The sequence below is a fragment of the Hylobates moloch genome, unplaced genomic scaffold (assembly GCF_009828535.3).
Source record: "Hylobates moloch isolate HMO894 unplaced genomic scaffold, HMol_V3 SCAFFOLD_11, whole genome shotgun sequence".
Lineage (NCBI taxonomy): Eukaryota > Metazoa > Chordata > Mammalia > Primates > Hylobatidae > Hylobates > Hylobates moloch.
Window position 1 is genome coordinate 75,146,013 of NW_026652286.1, and position 26,901 is coordinate 75,172,913.

Genomic DNA, 26,901 nt, shown 5'->3' on the forward strand with positions numbered 1-26,901 from the left:
AGGTGCCTAGAATAAGCAAAGTCATAGAAACAAAACAGATTAGAAGTTGTCTGGGACTGGGGGTGGCAATAATTAAAGTTATTGTTTAATGGGTACAGAGCTTCTGTTTGGGGTGACGAAAAATTTTTGGAAATAGCTAGTGGTGGTGGTTGCACAACATTGCGTCTGTAATTAATGCCACTAAATTGTGTACTTAAAATTGGTTAATATAGCAAATTTTATGTTATATATTTTACTACAATAAAAAAATGAGAGATTTAACAAGATATTTCTGAAATATCTTTGAACTCATATATATATACACATACATATATATACATATATATATATACGTATATATATATATATATATATATATATATATACACACATACATATATTATTATTATTGGTAGACACGGGGTTTCACCATGTTGCCCAGGCTGATGAACTCCTGAGCTCAAGCAATCCACCTGACTTTGAATTCTAATATTCTGTAATACCACAGGCAAAGGGCTAGTGTAAGAAGAGGGAATTGACCTGAGTCTTGAAGGATGTGTTAAAATAGGGGTCCGCAATCCCTGGGCCGCAGACCATTACCTGTTCATGGCCTGTCAGGAACCAGGCGGCACAGCAGGAGGTGGCAGTGGGCAAGCCATTACCGCCTGAGCTTTGCCTCCTGTCAGATCAGCTGCAGCATTAGCTTCTCATAGGAGCATGAACCCTATTGTGAACTGCACACATGAGGGATCTAGGTGGTGCACTCCTTATGAGCATCTAATGCCTGATTTGAGGTGGAACAGTTTCATCCTGAAACCATCCCCCACCTCTCCGTGGAAAAATTGTCTTCCACAAAACTGGTCCCTGGTGGCAAAAAGGTTGGGGACTTTCGTGTTAGAATTTGTCCACTAGAACGCTTCAAAGACGGGAAAACCCAAAAATGGCAAACAGGAGGCTGCAGGCCACATCCAGCCGGGAGGTAAGTTTTGTTTGGCTTTCACAGTGTTTATCAACACAGCATTTAGGATTTTAAAAAATTGGTTGCTAAAATTTAAAACCTGAGGGTATCGATATAAAAATTCGGATTCCTGGTTTCTCTGGAAACATTGAACGATCTGGTAATACCAGACCCATCCTCTCAACAGGAATTATGAAATGGCTGCTCCCTTTAGGCAGTATTTGAACTCTCCATACTCTCCGTATTGTTTTATTACCAGCTGGCTTCTTAATTTCTGATACTTGCATTTTAATTTCTGATCCCTAACATAAAACAATAATCAGGTAAATTTTTTCTGAGGGCCCTGTCCCTGGGCTGTCAATTTATATAAAGCATTAAATATTTTGGTTTTTTTTTAGTTTCTTTCTTGCCTCATCTACAATATGGAAACAACTCTTCTAGGCTACCACATAGGGCTTCAGATTTCTGTAACTGACACAAATATGTGTAAATAATTTTGCGAGCATAGAGTTATAAAGAATACGTAGACTACTCATGCGTGCAGTTCCTGAAGTTGGGTCACTGTTGTCTAGAATAGTTAAAACATTTTATAACTACTTTTATGACCACAAATTTTATTGGTTTCATTTTTCATTTCACGGAAAGTCAAAAGTATTACTTTAGTGTTGAACAAAAAATGCACAGAAGTACCTAAAATAAAAAGAAAAAATCCTTCCTGTTTTACTTCCCTAGGGGTAACCACAATTAGCATTTGAGTGTTTTTCTTTCCAGACCTTTGTTTCCATTTGTGTCTTTGTTTTACTTTTAAGTTTTGCACCTACAATTACATAGATATTTGAATATGTATTTATATGAACATAGAAACAGAACATATGGGTTTTTCCCAAAAATACATGCTTTGCAACTTGCTTTTAAAAAATTTAACAATATGTCATAATCATTTTTCCATATGTATACATAAATGTATATGCTTCATTGTGATGGCTATGTAGTATTCAGAGCATGCATGTAATTTATTTTAGCACTTCACTGTTGACAGATATTTCAGTTATTTCTGATTTTTACTAATATAAATGCGATGACACTTTTTGGCAATGTGATGGGCAAATGACGGTGTCTCATTTTGTTTAATTTGAACTTCCCTTCTTAATCACTGAGATGGAACATCTTTGCCTATGTTTATTAGCCATTTTTATTTCCTCTCCTGGGAATTATCTGTTTATATCCTGAGTTGCTTACAGAGCTGTGGACATGAAAATAATGTAACCAGAAAATACATGTATGTGGTTATATACTAAGGGATGTTTCAAAACCTCACCCCTGTCTTGGAGTGTATGTTCTTGTTCCTTCCTAGCATGTCAGCTTCCTCTTATTATGGCTTGTAGATTACCAGATTAGCAACATTTGTTCTTTGTTCAGAACAACTAGCTAGGGGCAACGCGTAATTTACAAAGAAATGCAGAGGTTACAATCTAATGATGCAAAGAGAAGTAATAGATATAAAACATACATGGAGTAAATCTAACAAAAGATAATGAAAATTGCTTTCTTTTGAGCAGTGCTTTGCAGTGTTAAAGAAGATGTGTATATAAATAGCTAAAATATTAAGCAAAAAGGTAAGTGCTATAGCATTGTAATAGGGATTCCAGGGGAAACAGATGGAAGTTGAGAGTGTGGGGACTGGTATTGTGGAACCAGAAAGAATTCCAAGAAAGATGGTAGAGAGATAAAAGATGGGACGGAAAGCCTTCTTCGAAGTGGAAGATAAACAATGTGAAGAGAAAGGACAAAAGAAGGACCAGCACCCATTTAGCACAGCATTTAGAATGCCTGGGAAGTGACACAGGAGTGAAGACTCCCCTATTAACCTTCTTTCTTCTGAGCACCATACTCCTGTTAAGTCAATCTGAAGGCTGTGTGATTTTTATCAGCCGTATCTCACTAGTGGTTTATCTGGGGTTTGAGATGAACTGAAATCTTCTGATGTTTCCACACAGACATTGTCTCTGACCACAGGAGGAATACGCTACATGTGAACCATTCTATCCCTGATTTTTAGTCACCATGACATCCACTAACTCATTGAGTCCTTTATTATCTAATGTGACTGCATTCCAAAGTTAGGTATTGTCCTCCCAGTATGCATTAGGGCTGTGGTAGGTAATAGGGAGACAAAGGTGAACATGGCAGGTTTCCTCCCTTATGTAACCTCAAGTTTATCACAGGTGGCATAAGTGGAGTACTTAGATACTTAGCTAGAACATGTGAGTACCCTAGTCTCAGAGGTAGTATGTCCGGATTTGAATCTGTTTCAAGGCCTGATCTTCACTCTTGTTAATAAAGGTTAGCCTGCAAAGGTTCTCTACCACTTGGATGAGTCTGGTGGGACAGAACACTCATACATACCAAGTTAGGCAAACAGATTTAATACTCACAGATAAGCAGCAAGGATAAACCGAAGCCTAGGATTCCTGACAAGCTGGTCCTCCAGAGCTCAGGAAAGCCGTCCAGGCTGGGTGGAGTCTCATCTGCACAGACCCCATGTCACACTACAGCTAAGGACACCAAAAGCACATCACCCTGGGCTTTTACATCCTGGGTGCCACCGGGCTTGCTGAGCTCAAGTGTTGCAGAATATAGCCTGGTGGTTCCGGGCCTTTTTCCTTATCCCAGGATGTCATATTCTCAGTACATTCTGTAAGAAATCTGGGTGGGTCAAGGTCATCCAGAGACCTGTCCTGCATAGCCTTGTTGGGAAGGACCAACAGGTGGCTTGCTGGTGCCTGAGACACAAGAGACTGGTGAGATGAGCTGAGAATGGGAGGTGATAATTCACATTCTCATTCAGGGAAGCCTTGGCTTTTATTTATATTATATTTTATTGTACCTGTTTACAGAAGATCAGTATGCCTCAGCAGATGGAGGAAGTTTTACTTACACTTAAAATATTTTTTTTTTCTTGTTGAACCAGTTAGTTCACATGGCCCTCTGGCATACTAGAAAGGTGGAGTGGCTCTAATGATGGTGGCATTATAATAGAATCTAACCGGACATCTGTTACTTCTTTCAAGGTTCATATTGTTCAGATTATTTTGTTTTGTATTATCTTGTTTTATTGCTAGCTGTAAATTGTAAATGTTACAATAACAAACTGACCCAGGGTGAGAACAATTTTCAACTTGCTGGATTTCTATATAAATAATACAATCTGTGTATCTCCCACATCAGTTTGCTCAGATAGTTTATAAAACACCAATAAAATGTCTGACTTCAGGATTAAGGAAGCTGTGTAGTACGGTGGTTAGACATTTGGTAAGTGTTGGAAGGTAAGGCTTCTGATCTCATTTCTGCCACTTCTAATTGTGGAGCACAAACCACAAATTTATTTCCTCTTAGGTAAAATAGGGAGAGTTCAATTGAGAAGGGTGTCCTTAGTGTCCCATCCAGCTGCCAAAAACAATAGCCACCCCGGAACCAAACCCATGACTTCAAGAGACACAAGTGTGTGCTGACCCCAGAGATGCGTGGCTGCATATCTTCCTGGTTATACATTTGCTGTGCCACCTGACAGCATGACCTTCAATTTGTCCTCTCCTCTATCTACAAGCTTAAGTCCTTTAGCTTCTTGGAACTTCCATTTCTTCAACTGTAATATAAGGAAAATAATAGTACTGTTACCGGAATGGGGTCCTGATCAAGACTCCAGAGAGGGTTCTCAGATCTCATACGAGAAACAATTTGAGGAAAATTCATATGGCAAAGTGAAAGTAAGTTTATTAAGAAAGTAAAGGAATAGCAAGCAGGCTCTGTGGTGCAATGGATAGCGCATTGGATTTCTAGCCTAAATCAAAAGAGATTCAAAGAAAGTAAAGGAATAGAGAATGGCTACTCCATAGACAGAGCAGCCCTGACGGCCTCTGGTTGCCCATTTTTATGGTTATTTCTTGATTATATGTTAAACAAGGGGTGGATTATTCATGCCTCCTGTTTTTAGACCATATAGGGTAACTTCCTGACATGCCCATGGCATTTGTAAAGTGTCATGGTGCTGGTGGGAGTGTAGCAGTGAGAACGACCAGAGGTCACTCTCATCACCATCTTGATTTTGGTGGGATTTAGCAGGCTTCTTTACTGCAACCTGTTTCATTAGCAAGGTCTTTATGACCTGTATCTTATGCTGACCTCGTGTATCATCCTGTGACTAAGAATGCCTTAACTTACTGGGAATGTAGGCTAGCAGGTCTTAGCGTTATTTTATCAAACCCCTATTTAAGATACAATTGCTCTGGTTCAAGCACCTCTGACAGTACCTCTGTCATAGGGGTGCCTCGCGGTCAGAACAAATTTATAGACAAAAATGTAATGTGATGTACAGAAATTGGAAGTGAGGTACAGAAACAGCTGGATTGGTTACAGCTCAGCATTTGCCTTATTTGAACACAGTTTGAACACTCAGCAGTAAATGACTGGTTGAACCATGGCTGCTGGGATTGGCCAAGACTCAGCGATTATTACAGGCACATACTCCTAAGTTAGGTTTTCAATCTTGCCTACCTATTAAGTTAGGTAGCAGTTCATCCACAAGGACTCAAATATAAAGGTATGGAGTCCTTCTCAGGCCATGTTTAGTTTGCTTTGACACACTAAATAAAGAAGACATTTTTGAAATGAAAACAGTGAAATTCCAGATGAACAGTAAATAGAACTACCAGTCAGTGAGTCATTTTTCTTGGCTGACCCACAGTGAAAATGCATAAAAACACTGGAGAAAGTATAATATAAAATGACATTTAATGAAGAAGTCTTCAATAAATCGATGAGGAAGTTAGGATTTTTCAGAGGCTAAAAAGTAAGTGAAAGCAGAAACACAAAAAGGTCAAAGAGGTTGGCTTTTACCATGGAGACATTTACCAAAGCAAACTCTGGTTTTCTTCCTTGAGGAGCACAAATGACCTAGAGCCAAGGCTTGTTACAGTAGGTAGCCAGGCAGACATGAACAGGGCCGGAGAGGCCCCCCTTCATCAGGAATGTCTGGCAACCATCAGGTGATGGTCAGGCGGTAGTTAAACTGCCTCTGCAAAATAACAATTTGTTGCAGCCAGCGCCAGGGAAAGGCAGTCTCCCAATAGATAGAAACACCTGAAACTGGTGATCAGCATCTTCCCGATGGAGTTGGGCGGGCGGGTTCACGCATGTTCACCAAGCAGCAAAATGGCAGAGTTTAACTGGTATAAGACCTTCTAGGAACACTCGACTGGTAGGGGAAGAATGCCTCAAGTGAGCATGCGTACAACTCCAGTAAACACAGTGCACAAGCGGCCCCTCTCAAGTGCTGGCAGGTCACTGTGCATGTGGAATGCCAACGTATAAGACCTCAAGTTGAAGGTCAAACCACGCACTTGATCTCTCAAGTCACCTGCTTGGCCTCTTCCAAGTATACTTTACTTCCTTTTGTTCCTGCTCTAAAACTTTTAAATACAGTTTCACATCTGCTTTAAAACTTGCCTGGATCTGTCCTTATGCTTTATGCCCCTCAGTCAAATTCTTTGTTCTGGGGAGGCAAGAATTGAGGTTGCTGCAGACCCAAACGGATTCAGATTCACTACTGCTAACAGACTCGCCTGAATTGAGGGTGGAATAGCAGACCCCTGTCAAACCTAGAAGACATAAAAGGTGAAAGTGCTGATGTCTTCTTGGATTTCTTCTTCTCCCTTTTCTTTTGGAAGCAAATTGTTCAGGAAGTCCTCTTCATTCGGTAATCCAGTCATTGCTCCTGATCTTCAACCCTTCAGGCATTGACACCCTCCACCAGCGAAAATCTCACTTACATGTGGAATCTTAAAAAAAAAAGTCAAATATACAGAGAGAAAAAAAAATTGTGGTTGTGGTTACCAGGGGAAGGGCAGGGGTTGGGAGGAGAGAGGAAATGGAGACAGGTAGGTTAGAGTTTACAAAGTAGCAGATGTGTAGGATGAGCAAATCTAGATATCTAATGAACAACATGAAGTCTATAGTTAATAAAATTGTACTTTATTTGGGAATTCTGCTAAATGAGAAGATTTTAGCTCCTCATGACACATACACACACACACACACACAAATGGGTAACTGCATGAGATGATGGATATGTTAATTTGCCTCACTATAGTAACCGTATTACTATCTATATGTATCCCACAACATTATGTTGTATGCCTTAAATACACATACACAATAAAATTTATTTAAGACAATTTAAAAAAATAAAGTCATGGGTATTGGAGTGTATTTAGATTTGCACAATTTATAGCATGTGGTAGGTACTCAAAATATATTAGTTTTCTCCATCTTCAACTAGAAAACAGAGGAGATTGTAATGTTAAAGATGCTTGAGAAAGAATGTTACACATTAAAAGCAGAATTTTAAGAATCTTAATGTAACAGCAGTGTTGGAAAGAAAAGCATTAGAGAATAGGATAGTGTTAGGACACAGTTTAGGACATTGCTTTTCAAACTATTTCTGATGAGGAACCTCTTTCTTTCTCTCTCTTTCTCTCTCCTTCCTTCCTTCTTCCCTTTCTTTCTTTTCTTTCTTTCTCTGTTGCCTGCCTGCCTGCCTGCCCGCCCGCCTGCCTGTCTGCCTGCTTGCCTGCCTTCCCACTCTCTCTCTCTCTCTCTTTCTTTCTTTCTTTCTTGTTGCCCAGGCTGGAATGTAATGGCGCAATCTTGGCTCACCGCAACCTTTGCTTCCCAGGTTCAAGTGATTCTCCTGCCTCAGCCTCCGGAGTAGCTGAGGCTACCACGCCTGGCTATTTTTGTATTTTTTGGAGGTTTCTCCATTTTGGTCAGGCTGGTCTCAAACTCCTGACCTCAGGTGATTCATCTGCCTCAGCCTCCCAAAGTCCTCAGGTGTGAGCCACCACGCCTTACCTCTTTCTTTCTTTTTTAATCTACTGCAGGTCACTTGTAAGATACAATTAAAACTTATTAGCAAAATGAAATTTAAACTAGCATAGGGAAACACAAGCCTAGTGTTCTATTTTTGGATCCAACCAACAGACATAAAATTACTTTGTCAAATTGTTGTCAATTCTTCTGACAACTCCCAATTTCTGTACTTGCCTTGGACTGGGAACTAGCTGTTCATGGAAGGGCACTGCTCTACAGTAGCACTGGCCAGGAGCTGGTGCAATAATCCCTCTGTCAATGCCCTCCAGACAAAGACCAACAGGAGCACACCTATTATTGATCAAGTTGGGTTTGTGAAATCACTTGGCAATAATTTTAAGTGAGAAAATTATGACAGTGAAAGAGATCTGATCTAACCTACTTCCATCTTGCCTTTAACCTTCAAACTGCCCTTAATCACTCCCGGGCTTAGGCCAAGATAACTTTGGGAGACATTTAGTTTACAGTTTAAATGATAATGGCCTTTGACGAAAACTAAACCACTTTGGTAAAGCTTATGAAAGGCCACTAGGTTAGGAGGCTGTGAGGAGCCTAAATTCGGCTAAGGGATAGACGCAAACATTACCAGCCATTATTCCGGAGGTCACAGATTTGCAACTTTTCCAATTACTCCTGCAGATAACATCACCATTGTAGAATTTAAGATTGGCCTTTTGAGATGTCTTTTCAGGTTTTTGCATTTCTGATGACCAATGGGTTCACCTGGACCCACCAAACCTCACCAACAGGGCCTGCCAAACTATACTTGAAAAGCCCTGGCCTCCAAATTTTCATGTCAATTGATTTGAGTAATAACTCTGTCTCCCATGTGTGGTGGCCAGCATCATGTCAAACTCTTTCTTTATTGCAACGTCATGGTCACAGTGAATTGGTTTTGTCTGTGCAGTGGGCGGGAAGAACCTGTTAGCAGCAGAATGTATCCTAGTGACACGGCACTGAGGTATGTTAGCTGCGGCAAATCCACATGGGTCTGCAGCAACCTCAATTCTTGCCTCTTCAGAAGAAAGAATTCCATGGAGGGGCATAAGGCAGAGTGAGAGACCAAGGAAAGTTTTAGAGTAGGAGTGAAAGTTTATTAAAAAGCTTAAGAGCAGGAAAGAAAGGAAATAAAGTACACTTGGAAGAGGGCCAAACAGGTGACTTGAGAGATTGTAACCGCCCAAGGGGTTCACCTTGCCCGCTGCCTAGACAGAGCTGATCCATCAAGACAGTGGAATTGCAATAGAGAAAGACTAATTCACACAGAGCTGCCTGTGCAGGAGACGAGAGTTTTGTTTTTGTTTTTTGTTTTTTTTTTGAGACAGAGTTTCACTCTTGTTGCCCAGGCTGGAGTGCACTGGCGTGATCTTGGCTCACCACAATGTCCGCCTCCCGGGTTCAAGCGATTCTCCTGCCTCAGCCCCCCGAGTAGCTGGGATTACAGGCACGCACCACTACGTCCATCTAATTTTGTATTTTTAGTAGAAATGGAGTTTCTCCATGTTAGTCAGGCTGGTCTCGAAATCCTGACCTCAGATGATCTTCCCGCCTCGACCTCTCAAAGTGCTGGGATTACAGGCATGAGCCACCGCACCCGGCCAAGACCAGAGTTTTATTATTACTCAAATCAGTCTCTCGAAGCATTGGAGGAGCAGAGTTTTTAAGGATAACTTGGTGGGTGGGGAGAAGCCAGTGAGCCAGGAGTGCTGATTGGTCAGAGATGAAAAATAATAGGGAGTCGAAGCCATCTTCTTGTACTGAGTCCATTCCTGGGTGGGGCCACAAGATCAGAAGAGCCAGTTTATTGATCTGGGTGGTGCCGGCTGATCCATCAAGTGCAGGGTCTGCAAAACATCTCAATCGCTGATCTTAGGAGCAGTTTAGGGAGGGTCAGAATGTTGTAGCGTCCAGCTGCATGACTCCTAAACCATAATTTATAAACTCGTGGCTAATGTTAGTCCTACAAAGGCAGTCTAGTCCCCAGGCAAGAAGGAGGTCTGCTTTAGGAAAGGGCTGTTACTATCTTTGTTTAAACTATAAACTAAGTTTCTCTCAAAGTTAGTTCAGTCCATGCCCAGGAATGAACAAGGACAGTTTGGAGGTTAGAAGCAAGATGGAGTCTGTTAAGTTAGATCTCTTTCACTGGCTCAGTCATAATTTTACAAAGGCAGTTTCAAGATCAAGTGCAGGATTTGACCTCTTGACTTGGTTTTATATGTTGGCATACTTCCAGGGCCTTGCATTACTTCTGCCCTGATTCTTCCCTTGGGGCGTGCTGTCTACATGCGCAGTGCCCTGCCGATGCCTGGGAGAGGCTGCATACATAGTGTGTTTACTGGAGTTGTACGCATGCTCACTTAAGTCGTTCTTCCCTTACCAGTAGAGTGTTCCTAGACGAAGGTCCTATAGCAGTTAAGCTCCACCATTTTGCCTCTTAGTGCACATGCTTGGACCCATTTGCTCAGTTCCTAAGATCTTATTGGAAAGTTGCTGATCACCAGTTTCAGATTTTTTTCTACCTGTTGGGGAACTGCCTTTCCCCTGGCACTGGCTGTGAACAATTATCATTTTAGAGAGATAGTTAACAACCACCTGACCATCACCTGATGATTGCCTGACATCCCCGGTGGTGTTGGGGGTGGGGGTCCTCTGTTGCCCTGCTCATGTCTGACTAGTTACCTACTGTAACAAGCCCATTAGGTGGTTACGTTCATAGCAAGGCAGATTGCACATCCTGGGACATCTTAGCAGAAGCCAGTGAGAAAGGCTTATTTTAGGATTTGGGCTTGTATTAGGTGATACTGAGAAGTGGAGCTTTGCCTGGATTGGTTGCTGTCAAGGGAGCAGAGGCAATTTTATGACTGGGTGTTTTAACAAATCTTATTGAAGGGAGCAGGAATAAACTGAGTCTAAAGCTTTAATTGGCAGAGGCAAGATCCTCTCATATTAGCTAGGATGGGGGATATTTTGGTTATTTTTGTGGTTTGGATATGTTTGTTTTTCTGTTCAGACATGATGATGGAGTGCTCTTGTTTTTGTCATGATCACGGAGTGCTCTGATCTGATGTTGATGTTCAGTGAAACTGTTTATGTTCTACACCAAGGCCTAAATGTGAGTGCCAGGCCAACTTCCAGTTGTCAGGGGCTGCTTTTTCCTTTCTTACCTCTGTGTGGTCATATAGTTCTTGCAAGGGTAAAACCATTGGAAGGATAAAGGAACAAAATGTGGTGGATTGCTATAGAGGACTAGCAATGATCCTCAAACTTTGACGTGCATCAGAATCTCCTGGCAGAAACCTATGAAGAACAAGAGTTTCTGATGCAGTAGGTCTAATGTGAGACTTGAAAATTTGCATTTCTAACCAGTCCTCAGGTGTTGTCTATGCCACCAGACCACACTTTGAAAACCACTGAAGTAGATGGAAGTATCAAAAGTGAGGATGATTACAGTGTAAGAAAACTGACCCAATAGAGTTATCTGCAATTCCCAAGATAAAAATCTAGAGCGGGCGAGGTGCAGTGTCTCATGCCTGTAATCCCAACACACTGGGAGGCCGAAGCGGGTGGATCATCTGAGGTCAGGAGTTCGAGACCAGCCTGGCCAAAATGGTGAAACCCTGTCCCTACTAAAAATACAAAAATTAGCTGGGCATGGTGGCACATGCCTGTAATCCCAGCTACTTGGGAGGCCGAGGCAGAAGAATTGCTTGAACCCAGGAGGCAGAGGTTGTAGTGAGCCGAGATCACACCACTGCACTCCAGCCTGGGTCACAAGAGTGAGACTGCATCTCAGAAACAAACAAAAAAAAATGTAGAGTGGTCTCTATGTTACTCTCTAATGCAATTCTAACACTGTATGATTGTGCATTTTCCTATTTTAAATTACCAGTCTTTCAGAGGGAATAGCATATAAGAAGATTCTTCCCAAAATAATTTGTGCAAATTGTTGACAGCCGAAGTTTGTAATGCACATAAAAGTAAAACTTTTATGTGTTTATTGTTCATTTTCCAGGAAGTTCTCAGTTACAAATGGGCAGATTTATTTTATGGAAATGGATTAGTAAAACCAGTTTTCCACTAGATTATTTACAAGTTGTCTTACTATACATTATACATATTACATGCAAAAGAGGCCTTATAATCCTTTTTTAACTATTCTCTCATCAATATTAAGATAGAATTCTTTAAAAGGAACGTGACTGCTCACCCTTTAGAAGTGTTTAAATGTCTTCACTAAAAATTTGACATTTTCTACTTGATTTGGTTTACTTTTTCCTGAAAAAAGTGAACACAGTGAAAGGAAGTGATAAATAGGGATGCAAATGGGTTGTCCTTTCTTGTTCTGAAAAATTAGTTTTAAGTTTATTTTTCTCTCTATAGGAGATAAAAGAAGTGTGACATGGACCACTTACGGTTTAAGCTGAATTGCCTCTGTCTTATAATTTTTACTGAGATTCAGTTTATGTTTGACCTAAAAAATTTAAGTATCATACAAAGAGTTTATATAAGAACTTAATATAATTTTCTATAGCTCTTTTAACAAGTTGTAAACTATTTTATTAACCCTTTCTTTTAAAGGCTACCAAAAAGCTGATAATTCATGAGAAACAGATAAAATGACTATAAATTATTCCTCTCAAATAGGACACTTGGCCCTCTTTCTAAAATAATTTCATCATCTCTTTAGAAAGAAGAAATAGTCTTTGGCAGGGAGCTAGATCTTGCAAATCTAACAGGGGGTTTTCCGTGTTGCATCAGAATAAGAATTCAAATAGAATAAGATAATTAACTTGAAATTCTAGGCTTGGGTCCACTCCTGACTATCTACTGGACCAGGAGCCGGTCTTGTGCCTTGCTCTGATGAGTAATTCACTTCAGTTTCTTCATTTGTGAAGTAAAGGGCGTAGACTAGATCATCTTTTGGGATTCCCTGAGCTCTGAAATGTTTACACTGTTAGAATAGGCCTAAGGCTATCAGTTTCAATTATGTTGTACTCATCTGTTTCACAGCTCTTCTTGAATATTTTGTTCAATATCAGAAGGATATTGAGAACAGGGCATGTAAGGAGATGGTGAAAGGTCTAGGAACATATTAGTAAGAATTGGAGGAATGGAGCTTGGAAAAGTGGTTCAGGGTGGGAGACATATGAGATCTTTTTCTCTGAAAAATATGGAATCTCTCATGTGAAGAAGGCAAACATGTATTCCAAGAACAATGGGTGAAACTTGCAAGGAGAAAATTTCAATTCCTATATACCCCTTTATCTCCAACTTCCAGTCCCTGATCCTCCAGAAGATCTTTTGATCTCTGGGCCACTGGCTTAAATTCTCCTCCTCAAAATCCAGTCCCACCTCCTCAACAAATTTTTATGTAAGTTCTAAAACTCCAACTTCCCTAGAAAATCCTTTAAACATCAACTGCCTGCTTTATCTTTCCTTTCCTTGCAAAATTTTCAGAGAGCACTCCAGCCTGATCTCTAGGCTCAGAGTACACAGGTCACTTGTGTCAATGCTGACAGCCAGGAAATAAACCTGGCACAGGCCCTGGTACGTGCAGCTAGTCTTGCTTTGCTGTACCTTACAACTCCTCCTACTTCCTGGTGTTCTGTAATCAGACCCTCAGCCACAGACCTTCCTATACAATGCCTCCTGTGAATATATCCTGGATCCCTACTGCAAAGAATTCATGTCCCTTGGACAGAAACAGATCTTGTAAATTACAAAGCCCTTTTGTCTCCACTTTTGAAAGAGCCTATCAAATTTAGAGAGGAGTTAGAAAGATTAGTGGCCATTTATAACCCCATTCATAAGAACCTCCAGTGGCTACTAAGGGGTGTTCTTTCCACCCATGATTATACTGTGGTTATCAGACGTTCCAGAAAGCCCCCAAATGAATGTCTTACCTCTAGAGGGAACAAGTGGCCAGAACTTCTCCCAGGTCCTCCTACAATTGACCAGGAAATGGCTGAGTTATGGGGCCTGATAGGGACAATATTAGAGGCCTTTTCCTCTAAGGTGAAGTGGTCTAGGGTTGAATTATGTACTCAGAAGAAAGGGGAACATCTTAAGGCCTATATGGAATGATTTATACAAACTTTTGAAAGGTTCACTGCATTAAATCCTGAAGTCCTAGGACATAAAAAATTTTTAAATTCTGCCTTGGTTAGAAATCACCCTGATACAAAGAGGCAAATCCAAAACAGTGTCATTGGCTGGACAGGTCATTCTCTGAATGTTATTATAGAAGGAGCTGTGCAATTCTTTAAAAATAACTTGCAGGAAAATAAGAGGAAAAAGGGATTAAAGTCAGTAGTACTTGCTTTGAAAATTGATTCCCCTTCCTTCCTTCCTTCCTTCCTTCCTTCCTTCCTTCCTTCCTTCCTCTGTGGCCCAGGCTGGAGTAAACTCGGCTCGCTGCAGACTCCCTGCGTCCGGCTCCCGTGATTCTCCTGCCCTGGCCTGCGGGCTGCCTGGGATTGCCGCCGCGCGCCACCACCCCTCCCTGGTTTTTCTCCTGGCCATGTCGGCCAGGCTGGTCTCCAGCTCCTGACCTCCAGTGCTCTGCCCACCTCGGCCTCCCGAGGTGCTGGGACTGCAGACAGAGGCTCGCTCATTCAGTGCTCGGTGTTGCCCGGGCTGGAGTGCGGTGGCGTGGTCTTGGCTCGCTGCAGCCTCCGCCTCCCAGCCGCCTGCCTTGGCCTCCCAGGGTGCTGGGATTGCAGCGTCTGCCCGGCTGCCGCCCCGTCTGGGAGGTGGGGAGCGCCTCTGCCTGGCCGCCCATCATCTAGGTTATGAGGAGCTCCTCTGCCCGGCCGCCCCGTCTGGGAGGTGAGGAGCGCCTCTGCCCAGCCGCCACCCCGTCTGGGAAGTGAGGAACGTCTCTGCCCGGCCGCCCATCGTCTGGGATGTGAGGAGCGCCTCTGCCTGGCCGCCCCGTCTGGGAAGTGAGGAGCCCCTCTGCGCGGCCGCCCCGTCTGGGAAGTGAGGAGCGGCTCTGCCCAGCCGCCCCGTCTGGGAAGTGAGGAGCGCCTCTGCCCGGCCGCCCCGTCTGGGAAGTCAGGAGCCCCTCTGCCCGGCCGCCACCCCGTCTAGGAAGTGAGGAGCATCTCTGCCCGGCCGCCCCGTCTGGGAAGTGAGGAGCGCCTCTGCCCGGCTGCCCCTTCTGGGATGTGTGGAGCACCTCTGCGCGGCCGCCCTTTCTGGGAAGTGAGGAGCGCCTCTGCCCGGCCGCCCCGTCTGGGAAGTGAGGAGTGCCTCTGCCCGGCCACCCCGTCTGGGAAGTGAGGAGCGCCTCTGCCCAGCCGCCCCGTCTGGGAAGTGAGGAGCCCCTCTGCCTGGCCGCCACCCGGTCTAGGAAGTGAGGAGCGTCTCTGCCCGGCCGCCCCGTCTGGGAAGAAGTGAGGAGCGCCTCTGCCCGGCCACCCATCGTCTGGGATGTGAGGAGAGCCTCTGCCCGGCAACCCCATCTGGGAAGTGAGGAACCCCTCTGCCCGGCTGCCACCCCATCTAGGAAGTGAGGAGCGCCTCTGCCCGGCCGCCCCATCTGGGAAGTGAGGAACCCCTCTGCCCGGCCGCCACCCCATGTAGGAAGTGAGGAGCGCCTCTGCACGGCCACCCCGTCTGGGAAGTGAGGAGCGCCTCTGCCCGGCCGCCCGTCTGGGAAGTGAGGAGCGCCTCTGCCTGGCCACCCCGTCTGGGAAGTGAGGAGCGCCTCTGCCTGGCTGCCCCGTCTGGGAAGTGAGGAGCCCCTCTGCCCGGCCGCCACCCCGTCTAGGAAGTGAGGAGCGTCTCTGCCCGGCCGCCCCATCTGGGAAGAAGTGAGGAGCACCTCTGCCTGGCCACCCCGTCTGGGATGTGGGGAGCACCTCTGCCCTGCCGCCCCGTCTGGGAGGTCTGCCACGGAGGCCAGAAGCAATGTGGGGGCCGGATGTGGTGGCTCACGCCTGTAGTCCCAGTACTCTGGGAGGCTGAGGCGGGTTGATCACTTGAGGCTAGGAGCTCGAGACCAGCCTGGCCAACATGGCGAAACATATGAAAAATACAACTGTCAAACCAACCAACGAACCAAGCGACAACAAAACAGGTCTACCCTGGAGTCATACTCTAATTTTTTCTATTTTCCTCCCTTTCTGATCCTTTATCCCACTTTCTTTTTCTTCCTCTTCTTTCTCCTTCTTCTTTGTCAAATAGAGGATTGAGTTATTATCATTGATCCATACAAAGTCCCTCTCTCATTTATTTTCTTTAATTCCCACCCCCCATTTCTATTCCCCGTCTTCCCATGTACAACCTTCCTAATATGTTTGATACGCATCTTTTTGTTCATATGTATTTTTAGAAAATGTTTATTGTTTTGTGTGCAAAAAAAAAAAATAAAATAAAAAGAAAATTGATTCTTTATAAAAACAAAATCATAACTCCAGGGAAAACTCAAAACCCACTCACCTTTCTCCCCACCCACAGAGCTTTGTCTTCAGATGTTTGCAGATATCGTAAAAAAACAAGGGCATTGGAAAAACAACTGTCCTAGACTTATGAGAAAGGAAAGCTTAAATAACAATCTCCCTAGACCCCAGCACCTTCACAAGGTCAGCTTTCTCTCTTCTGCGGGACAATACCCCATCGATTGATGGGGTCAGCTAATTTTCAGTTACACCCTAGATCCCACTATTAAACTTACAGTAGAGGATTGGGAACCGAAATTCTGTTTCTTTTTTTTTTTTTATAAGAGACAAACTCTAGCTATGTTGCACAGACTGGACTCCTGGGCTCAAGCAATCCTCCTGTCTCAGCCTCAGACTATAGACATGGGCCACAGGGCCAGCTGGGAACTGTAATACTTAATTGCCACTGGTGCAACTGTCCCTACCATCTGCTGAGAGGATCTCTCTCCCTGTCACCTCTGCTTCTATTCAAGCTATTGGAGTTTCTGGGCAACGTATTTCATTGCCCATGTATCAGGCCACTGCAATACCCTTAGGCCTTCTTAACACCCATCATGGAACTCTAACAGATTCATTGCCCAATGTTCACAGCAAATCAATATGCAGAGACATATATTGGGGGCAGAAGAGAAAGAGGTTTAATTGTAGGGCCACCAAACGAGGAGATGAGAGGAAACCTCAAATCCACCTCCCTGAGGAATTTGGGGTTAGGGTTTTTAAGGATTTCGGAGTAGGCCAAAGTGTGGAGATTGTTGATTGGTTGAAGGGTACAGGGTAAACTAATGACATGGGAGGTGAAGACGCTGTATTTTCATGCTGATCCCATTCCTCTATGCTGGTCTTTAAACTGGTTGCTGGAATTCAGGGTATGAAACAAAACGTATGATTCTCATGTCAGAGATCCTGTTTGTAGGAATAATGGGGATGCAAATCAATTCTTAAACAGTCTTACAACCCTAATGTCAGCAATCCTATCCAGAGGAACAATGTGGTTACATCTGCAGATGCTCAGTTTCTAGTGCTATGTGCCTTTCAGCAACAAAGAAATGGGCCAAAGTGCAGCCTGATTAATGCTGAATTATAATTATATTTCTCTAGAAACAAATATGCAATGCTTGTCAACCCTGTGGGAGCGTTTTCAGTCAAGATTTTCTAGTTTCTGAGTCCTCACCAACAAACTTTTTAGGTGGAGATGTGTTATACAATGTAAAGAGAGAGGCATTTTTATTTCCCTGGCCTTAGACTTCCTCCTTTCCCTAATGGAAATTCATCTTGATTTTAAATCCTCTGAAGAGCAAGCAACCTTTAAAGATGTCTCAACTCATCTCCCAGCCTCACATGCCAATGAGGTTGAATTGCTACTGTGTGCGGAGCCTGTAGGTATTGCCTGGAAAAGAATAAATCTTTTCTGTTAGTAGCTCAGTATGCCCTCTTACAAAATGCAGAGCAAGAAATTAAACCTGAGAAAGAAAGAAAAAAACCCCTTTTTATCTAAGGAATGCAAACCCCTTTAAATTATCAGGCCCAGAGGGGTATTTATAATATAACAGCAGTCAGGTTTCATTCACCCTTGAGCTAAAGAATTACCTCTTGAAGGTATATGTGCTATATGAGCTATAGACTAACTGATGCCATGTAGCCATAAGATGTCATATACCCTATAGTTCAACAACGTATAGCCAATCACTAACCAATGTATTTCTGTAAATCAGTGAGAATTCTTGGTGAACGTATTTTGTAATCACTCCCTCTCCTGATTTGTCATTTTTCTTTAAAACCTTGAGCCTTTCCTTTGTTCTCCCAAAGGCTTGCGGAGGCAACCTGGAATCAGGCTGCAATCCTCAGCCTTGGTGCAGATAAACTCTTTAATTTTGCCTCAGCTTCATCCTTTTAGATCAACAAACTTATAATAGACTGTCTTTTATAGAGGGTGTTCTTATCTTTATTTCCTTTCTTACTCTGTAATACCTTAATCTTGCCAGTAAAGAAAGAAGGAACATTTGATTCAGACAGGAATAAAATCCATTGATTTGTACAAGATCTAAGAGCCCATAAACTCCTTTGTGATTTTTCACCATCCCTTAGTCCCTAATCCAGCTGACATTTCTACTTCAATTTCTGCTGATACAGCCTGATTTACAATGATTGACATCTGCTCAATTTTCTTTTCAATTCCATTGCGCCCTGACTCAAAATTTCTCTTTACATTTACATTTAGAGGGAGAAAATTAACATGAACTCATATACCTCAGGGATACCGTGAGTCCTTTTCAATGTTTTCCCGAGTCCTTAAAGTCAGCTTAGAATCTGTGTCCTTTACCCAAGGCTCCACTCTCGTTCATTATTCTGATATGATCCTTTAGTTTGTTACTGAACTAAGCAACCCGCTCTTCTAGACTCCCTCATTTTCCTAAAGGCACTAGCTCAACAGAGGCCATAAAGCCTTCCGACCTAAACTTCAGTGGGTGCAAATAACTGTTACTTATGTAGGATTGAATTGCTAGGTTGTCATATCTCAGAGCACTCAAAAGCTCACCCCAAAATGCCTAGAGCCAATTTTGTGCATTCCCCTCCCAAAAAAACTTCTACGTAAATTTCTAGGGGCAGCTAGTTATTGCCACCAATATATTCCTAATTTTGTTGCCCTTGCTAAGCTCCTATATACCCTCTTCCCAGATACTAATTCTGAGCCCATTTTCTTGGCCTGCAGATCCATAAATCTCCTCTGGAGCCTTAAAATTAACATCCACATCCCCTGCTCTCAGCTAACCTGATTTTGACAGACCTTTTCGCCCATCTTGCCATGAAATAATGAGATTGCTGCAGATACTCGGAACCATTTTTTGCCTCTCTGATACACCCTGTAGCATATTTCTCATGTCAATTGGACCCCCATGCCAATGTGTAGTAGCCACAGCTACCACCCTAATAATTGACAAAGCCACTATATTCTGATATTACACTCCTTCATTCATCAATATGTTCCCCATGCTGTCTGTTCGCTTACAAGTTCGTAAGATACAGCACCTTTCTCCAGGTGGCAGGCCACCTACGAACAGGCCCTGTTCACCAGCTCCTCCATCACGTTGCATTGTTGTAACACTTTAAACCCGGCTGTTCTACTGCCCCTGCCTGATGATGGAGAGCCTCACTCCATTTGATGATTGCCTTGCAACTATAGAAAAGGTCTCAAAGCCACAAGAAGACCTCCTAGATACTCCTTTAGACAATCCAGACTTATTTCTATTTTGTAATGGCTTCTGTGAATGACATTTCCAGGAAACAGAGCTCTGAAGCCATGGTTTTCCCTTGTGAAACACTTCAGGCATCCTCTTTGTCCTCTGTAAAGTCAGCCCAAGCTGCTGAATGTATAGATATTGCTAGAGCTGGTGTAATGGCAAAAGGAAAAATTGCCACTATTTACCCTGACTCCAGATATGCCTTGGGCGTCTGCCACACTATTGGCAATCGGAAGTCCAGCAGATTCTTAACTTCTGCTGATAATCCTATTTCCAATGAGCATATAATTGCTGCTCTATTACAGGCTATTCACCTCCCTATTCAAATTGCTATTGCTCATTGTTCAGCTCATCCTAAGGAGACTGATACTATATCTCTAGGGAATGAGAGGGTGGAGAAGGCTACTAAGAATGCAGCCCCAAAGAACCCTCCTATTCTTTTCCACCCTTTGTTAACCTGCCTTTATTGCTTACTGGTGTTATTGATTACCAGAGAATGCCCCACAATGCCAAAAACAAACAAACAAACAAAAAAAACCAGCCCACAAATGAATACAAAAGAATGTCAGATAATTATCTGGTGTATTATACATGGGGCCAATGGAGTTCCCGTGGCCCCCCTTTTTTTGACTTTTTGGCTTGAAGCACTTATCTCCCTTCAGATGGGACATATGTACAGACAGAGGATAGTTAAGGAATGAAAAGATAATTGGTTTTGCCTTGGTATTTACAAAATTTCTAACTGAATTATTCTCAGTGCACTTCTAATAAATCCCATCAAATTTTTGGAGGAGACCAACATGCCTCAGCAAGTCCTCTAAGACATTAGGCTTTAGGCTCTTCTTACTGTTTGGTTGTTGTCTGTATGTTTAGTGGATGGATTGAATGCTATCTGACTAGATGTGCGGACACCATGACAGTGGTAAAGAAATTAATAACAGGTCAGGCGTGGTGGCTCACGCCTGTAATCCCAGCACTTCGGGAGGCTGAGGCAGGTGGATCATTTAGGGTCAGGAGTTTGATACCAGCCTGGCCAACATGGTAGAACCCCATCTGTACAAAAACTACAAAAATTACCCTGGTCTGGCGGTGCATGCCTGTAATCCCAACACTTTGGGAGGCTGAGGCAGGTGGATCATCTGGGTCAGGAGTTCAATACCAGCCTGGCCAACATGGCAGAACCCCATCTCTACAAAAAATACGAAAATTAGCCTGGCGTGGTGGCACACACCTGTAGTCCTAGCTACTCGGGAGGGTGAGGCAGGAAACTTGAACCTGGGAGATGGAGGTTGCAGTGAGCTGAGATCGTGCCATTGCATTCCAGCCTGGGAGACAGAGCAAGACTCTGTTTCAAAAATAAATTAATCAATTAATAAATAACAAATAACAGATCATTCGTCATTTGGACATTCCATTATAGATTGCATCGGACCACTGGAACTTATTTTACAGCAGAAATAAAACAGTTGTTTGTAAAAATTCTAGGATATTCATTGAAATATCCTAGAATGATACCCTATATCATTCTTAATCCTCAGAGCAAGTGGAATGCAACACTGAGACACAAAAGTAACTTTAGGACAAGTCTGTCAAGAAATTGGACTTAATTGGCTGAAAGCCTTACACCTTATAAAAAAAAATGGGCAGGGTGCACTGGCTCAACACTGTAATCCCAGCACTTTGGGAGGCTGAGCTAGGTGGATCACTTGAGGTCAGGAGTTTGAGACCAGCCTGGCCAGCATGGTGAAACCCCATCTCTACTAAAAATATAAAAATTAGCTGGGCGAGGTGGTGGGCACCTGAAATCCCAGCTGCTTGGGAGGCTGAGGCAGGAGAATTGCTTGAACCCGGCAGGTGGAGGTTGCAGTGAGCTGAGATCTTGCCACTGCATTCCAGACAAGGCGAGACTCCATAAAAAAAAAAAAAAAGCATTACCCCTTATAAAAATCTAGAATACTCCAAATAGAAGACATGGATTAACCTCTTTTGAAATAGTGTTTGTTGCCCCATGCCTACTGGCAGCTCTAAACCTTCCACTTCTGGATTGAATGAACATTACAAGGACTTCAGTGAACAATTTGATGCTATGACTAGCTATACACAGACCCTATTATATTTAGAGCATATCATCAACAGGTAAAACGGGGATGGCTTCTGCTGACTGACAAACCTTACCATAAACCTTTTGATTGGGAAATCAGAGTACATCAAGGCTTGTAGAAGAAAACATACATTGTCACCTAACTGGGAATGCCCTTGCAAAGTACCACTGATCACCTACACTGCTATCAAAATAAAAGAAAAATCCTCCTGGATTCGTGCAAGTCATGCCAAACCAGACCCAGATGACCACTCCCAGGGCAATTGGAAGACCGTCCCTACAGGTGACCTTTAAGTAAGGATTTCCAGAGTCAAGACCCAGGCCCAAGAAGCAAACAACATCATGAAGTAGACAGTTTTTCCCAAGATCACAGATCAAGAAACTTTGCTTGCACCTATTAATATTTTCTTCCTCTTTTCAGCCTCTCAAATTCAATAAATATAAAAACAACAAGAGATCAGAAAACAACAAACAAACCCTCTTCCTTCGTCACAGACTACCTATGAACAGACCTGTTCACCAATCCCTCCATCGTGTTGACTTATTGGCCTTTTATTTAAGGACTGACTGTGGAGATTATTGTCTCAGTCTCTTCGATTGGCCCGCTGATCCTCCACTATGACCTTTTTTTGAAACTGTGTCTCTCTTTTATTAACCCGGACAGTTTTCTCAACAGGTTAAGTGCAGACCTAACTCCCCTTACACCAGTTTTCCAAACTTGGCCACATTAACTAATCTGATTGCTGGTTATGCCAGTGCCGTCCAGATTATGCAAAATAACCTAACTCATTTCTGCCAGTGCAAGTACCTGGTGGACCAACTTGGCAAATGGATGTATGACAGGGTATGGTATCCATGACCAAGAAAATAATATCACAGGGCACAGTGGCTCACAACTGTAATCCCAGCACTTTGGGAGGTTTAAGCGAGTGGAGTTCAAGACCAGCCTGGGCAACCTGGTGAGACCCCATCTCTACAAAAAAACGTAAAAAGTGGCCAGGCACGGTGGCTCACGCTTGTAATCCCAGCACTTTGGGAGGCCGAGGCGGGCGGATCACGAGGTCAGGAGATCAAGACCATGGTGAAACCCCGTCTCTACTAAAAATACAAAAAAATTAGCCGGGCGTGGTGGCAGGCGCCTGTAGTCCCAGCTACTCGGAGAGGCTGAGGCAGGAGAATGGCGTGAACCCGGGAGGCGGAGCTTGCAGTGAGCCGAGATTGCGCCACTGCACTCCAGCCTGGGCGACAGAGCGAGACTCCGTCTCAAAAAAAAAAAAAAAAAAAAAAATAGTCCCAGCTACTCGGGAGGCTGAGGTGGGAAGATGCTTGAGCCCAGGAGGCTGAGGCTGTCATGAGCTGTGATTATGCCACTGCGCTCCAGCCTGGGTGACAGAGTGAGACCCTGTCTCAAAGAAAAGAAGAAAAAAGAAAATAATATCTTTCCACTTCTTTTGGTGAGTTAATTTGACACAGAAAAATCTCTATGAAAGCTTAGTAAAGTCATTAAAGGGAAATTTTTTCCTTTGTATGGAAAATAATCATGGTGCTGGACCCTTCCTGGGTGACATACCAAGGGTATGCTGGAACCAAACCTTGTGGTTTGTTCTATAGGTGGCATCTTCAACCTCTCATGAAGGTCATAGATGGTCCTGACACTGACTCTTATGATACAAGGACTTGCTAAATCACCGGATGTCATAGCTGGCCTATAAGCCAGCCCTGTGCAACCCGGGGTAGTTCAGCTATTACCCTAACTGGGCTTCCAAAAACCAAAGATTATATATGGATAGACCAAAGATGTAGATTAACTTGGTCAGATGACAAAACCACACCTTATAGCTGCCAAAGCCAAACTGCAGGACTCCTATATCAGGTATTTTGTAGCAGTTCTGCTCCTACAGACTAACAGGGACATAGGAAGATGGAGATGTGCAGATGCCAACATGACATGTGTCAAAACATAACAAACCCCAGACTGGTGGGTCACAAGTTCCACTCTAACCTCATCCATGAACAACACTGATCTTTTTATCTTATGTGGCAACAAAATATATAAAATATTCCCATCTATATGGCCAGGATGATGCAGACTTGAATACCTGATGCCTCCCATCGCCAGATACTCCACTTTAAATGCCAGTCAGATTACAAGTGTGGGCTCAATTGTTCGCAAAGTAGTGCCACACAAATGTATCAGAAGTGACATTATGGAAAACCCATTTGCGTATCACAATTCTAAGTTCTCTTCAGTATTGGGATCTTGTTCCTGGGCTTTGGAACTTACTTTTTGGAAAAGGCAGTTCTAAGTCTTTCCATAGTAACGGACATGAGAATGTGGAGTTCAGTATTACTATGCAAACATTGGAAGCACTCCAGTCAGAAGTTAAATTTATGCTAGAGCCCAGGAGTTCAAGGCTGCAGTGAGCTGTGATCATGCTATTTCACTCCAAAATTGTCACGGACTAGATTCACTAACAGTCAAACTAGGAGGAACTTGCTCGATCATTGGTGAAGAAAGCTGCTTCTATATAAAGAACTTAGGACAAACAGTGTTTAAATGGCACCATTTAAAGGGCAAGATCAATATTAATCCTCTCCATCAGATAAATGAGGCTCATGATTTTAATGGACTGACCTATTTCTAGGGATGGGAGACTGGCTTAATGGGATATGATGAAATGTGCTTAGATTTGTTCTTTTCTGATGATTCATACTTGTAATCTATGTTCTTCTCTCCCTTTGCAGATCTCTTGCCACTCAGCTACTAACCCAGTTTTTCTCTCCACTGCCACCTGCTCAGCTTTTAATGTATGAAACTTCTAGGGAAGTTTCAGATGGGAGAAATAAAGGAGTTAAAAACATGCTGCCTCAAAATATGCTCCTCTGGCATATTGACTATTGTGAAATAAAGGTGCTTGAAAAACAGCAGGTGCAAGATCACTCTTTCTTTCTACCTTTGAAAGCAGGAGATGAAATTCCCATGTGAAAGGTGTCTTCCCTATACCAGAAGGAAACATTATTCTTATCATTGAGGAAGAGAAGTTGAAGCAAAATATAGGGAGGGAAATCTGTACAATCAAACCTTGTTAAACTAACCCTTATCTTCCTAGTTTCTTTTCTACCCGTTAAATACCCTAGATCAAGCCCTTTAACTTTGTCACATTTTCATAAGTTTTTGAATTTTTTTGTTAAATTCAGAATATAAGTGTTCAACTCTAACTGTGACTTTGGGTGCTCACTTCCTTATGAAGACTCCTGTGCTACATAACACTTGTATTAAACAAATGTGTATGCTTTTCTTCTGTTGATCTGTCTTATGTCAACTTAATTCTCAGACCCAGCTGAAAAACCCCAGGGAGTAGAGGTAAAATTTTGCTCCCTTATAGCTCTATGGCTCTAGTTTGATTCTAATTTAGTATGGATAAAAATGGGACCCCATGGTCACTTGGGGTCTATAAGTATCTATGTACTTTAAGAATGGATCCCAGGATGTGGTAAGGTTTACTGATCATACATATTCATTTATTCATAAATTTCTTTCAACAGTCATTGAGGATATATTATGTGTATACTCAACTACACTGACTAGGTTACAGAGACAAATTAGACCAAGTCTTTGTCCTCAATGAGATTCTAGCCTAATGGAGGAAAACAGACACAATGAACTAGGTATAATACTGTCATAGGTGCTATGATAGATATTTTCATAGGGGCACTGAGGCTACTAAGACTAAATGAGGAGAAGAGATGGGAGATTATGAGAGGAATGTAACCCAGAACCCCCATTTTTCTAAGAGATAGTTTAATTATTTTCTCTCTCTCTTATTTTCTCTTTCTTCCTTTCCCCTACTTCCTACTTAGCTCTTCAGAAATGCAATTATAGCCTCTCACCCACCAGGAGGCTGCCTTGAGAGATAACAGTTGAATTATAACCCAAAGTCCCTCCAGGAAATGCTCTCCCACCTGGAGAGTTTTCAGCCACCTTTACAATCTATTTCTGCCTATGAAGATGCCAACTCAACTGCCTGATAGATCAGGTACCAAGTTATCACACGGACCCTCCCTGCCTGCTTACTTCCTCCTCTGGCTTTTAAAGTGCCCACTTTTTTCTCGAAAAGCAAAGCAATACCATTAAGACAGGAAGCCTACACTTCTTCCCCTAAACTAGCTTTGGAATAAAAGTTACTTTTTTTATACCAGAACTTGCTCTTGTTCTTTGGACTCTGCAAGCAGTGAGCAACTGAACCTGCATTTCAGTTACAAAAGAGTAGGAAAGGCTTCATGGAGAAGTTAACCTTTGAGTTGAGTCTTGAAGAAGATTCTACTAGGAGAATGGGCAATGAAAGGAAGGCCAGTAGGTGGGAGCTGATAAAACAGCACGGTGTATGAAGAGTCAGTCTGGTTCACACTTGTCTTGAGTGCAGTGTCCACAAGTACTATATCATGAAGAACCTTAGCTACCATGCAAGGGAATTTTAAAGTATTGCATCCTAAGCAGGCTTGTTGTAACACTTGTGAGGTTCAGGGCAAGAGCAGAAGTACAGGTTTTTGGCTGTCTTCCTGTTTCCTCTCCTCCAACTTAAAGATCCTCACACACATCTGTGAGTAGCCCAGCCTGCATGTCTAAGCATGTCCTATCCTCATGAAAACATCTGCCTTTTGGCCTCCTCTAAGGCTTAAGAATGAGCCTTGGCAGCCTGGTTGCTTCATGGGTCTGGAAGCAGACTCAGATCCTTTGGGCTGGGTGTTCCAGGAGTGTTGTCTATAAGTAGGGAGGACACAGGCTCTGGGAAGAACAGCCCTTTGGACCCATAGAGACTCCTGTCCTGAGTGAGGGGGGAAGTGGTTATAGGAGGGCCAGAGTGGGGCTATCTAAATTTTAGTGGGGTAGCAAACTTTTTCCGTGAAGGAGTAGCTAGTAAATAATTTAGGCTTTGAAGGACAGATATGGCCACCATTGGATGTTCCTGTTTTGTTTTGGTTGCAGGCATTAAAAAATACAAAATCCATTCTTAGCTTGAGGGCCGTACAATATCAGGCTGCAGGTTGGATTTGGCCAGGGGTCATAATTTGTATGACATGCAACAAGAGTAGTAGGGCATCTCTGAAGAGTGTGAAAAGGGGACTGACCGTCACTTTGTGTTTTAGAACGATCAGTTTGGCTTTGTGGAGCATATATAGAAACTGGACAAACTGGAGGCTGTTGTAATAATTCAAACAGGAGATGATGAGGTCCTGACCTAACTCAGCAGG

The 26,901-nt window shown here is 43.0% G+C and overlaps 1 long non-coding RNA gene across 1 annotated transcript in view; it reads left to right on the forward strand.

The window, feature by feature from the left end:
- The first annotated feature begins 3,650 nt into the window (after positions 1-3,650).
- Positions 3,651-26,901, forward strand: part of LOC116476863 (uncharacterized) — a 34,144-nt gene continuing 10,893 nt past the window's right edge. The window contains exon 1 of the long non-coding RNA XR_004250299.1: positions 3,651-3,761. This is a non-coding gene — a long non-coding RNA (uncharacterized LOC116476863). The remainder of the gene's footprint in view (positions 3,762-26,901) is intronic.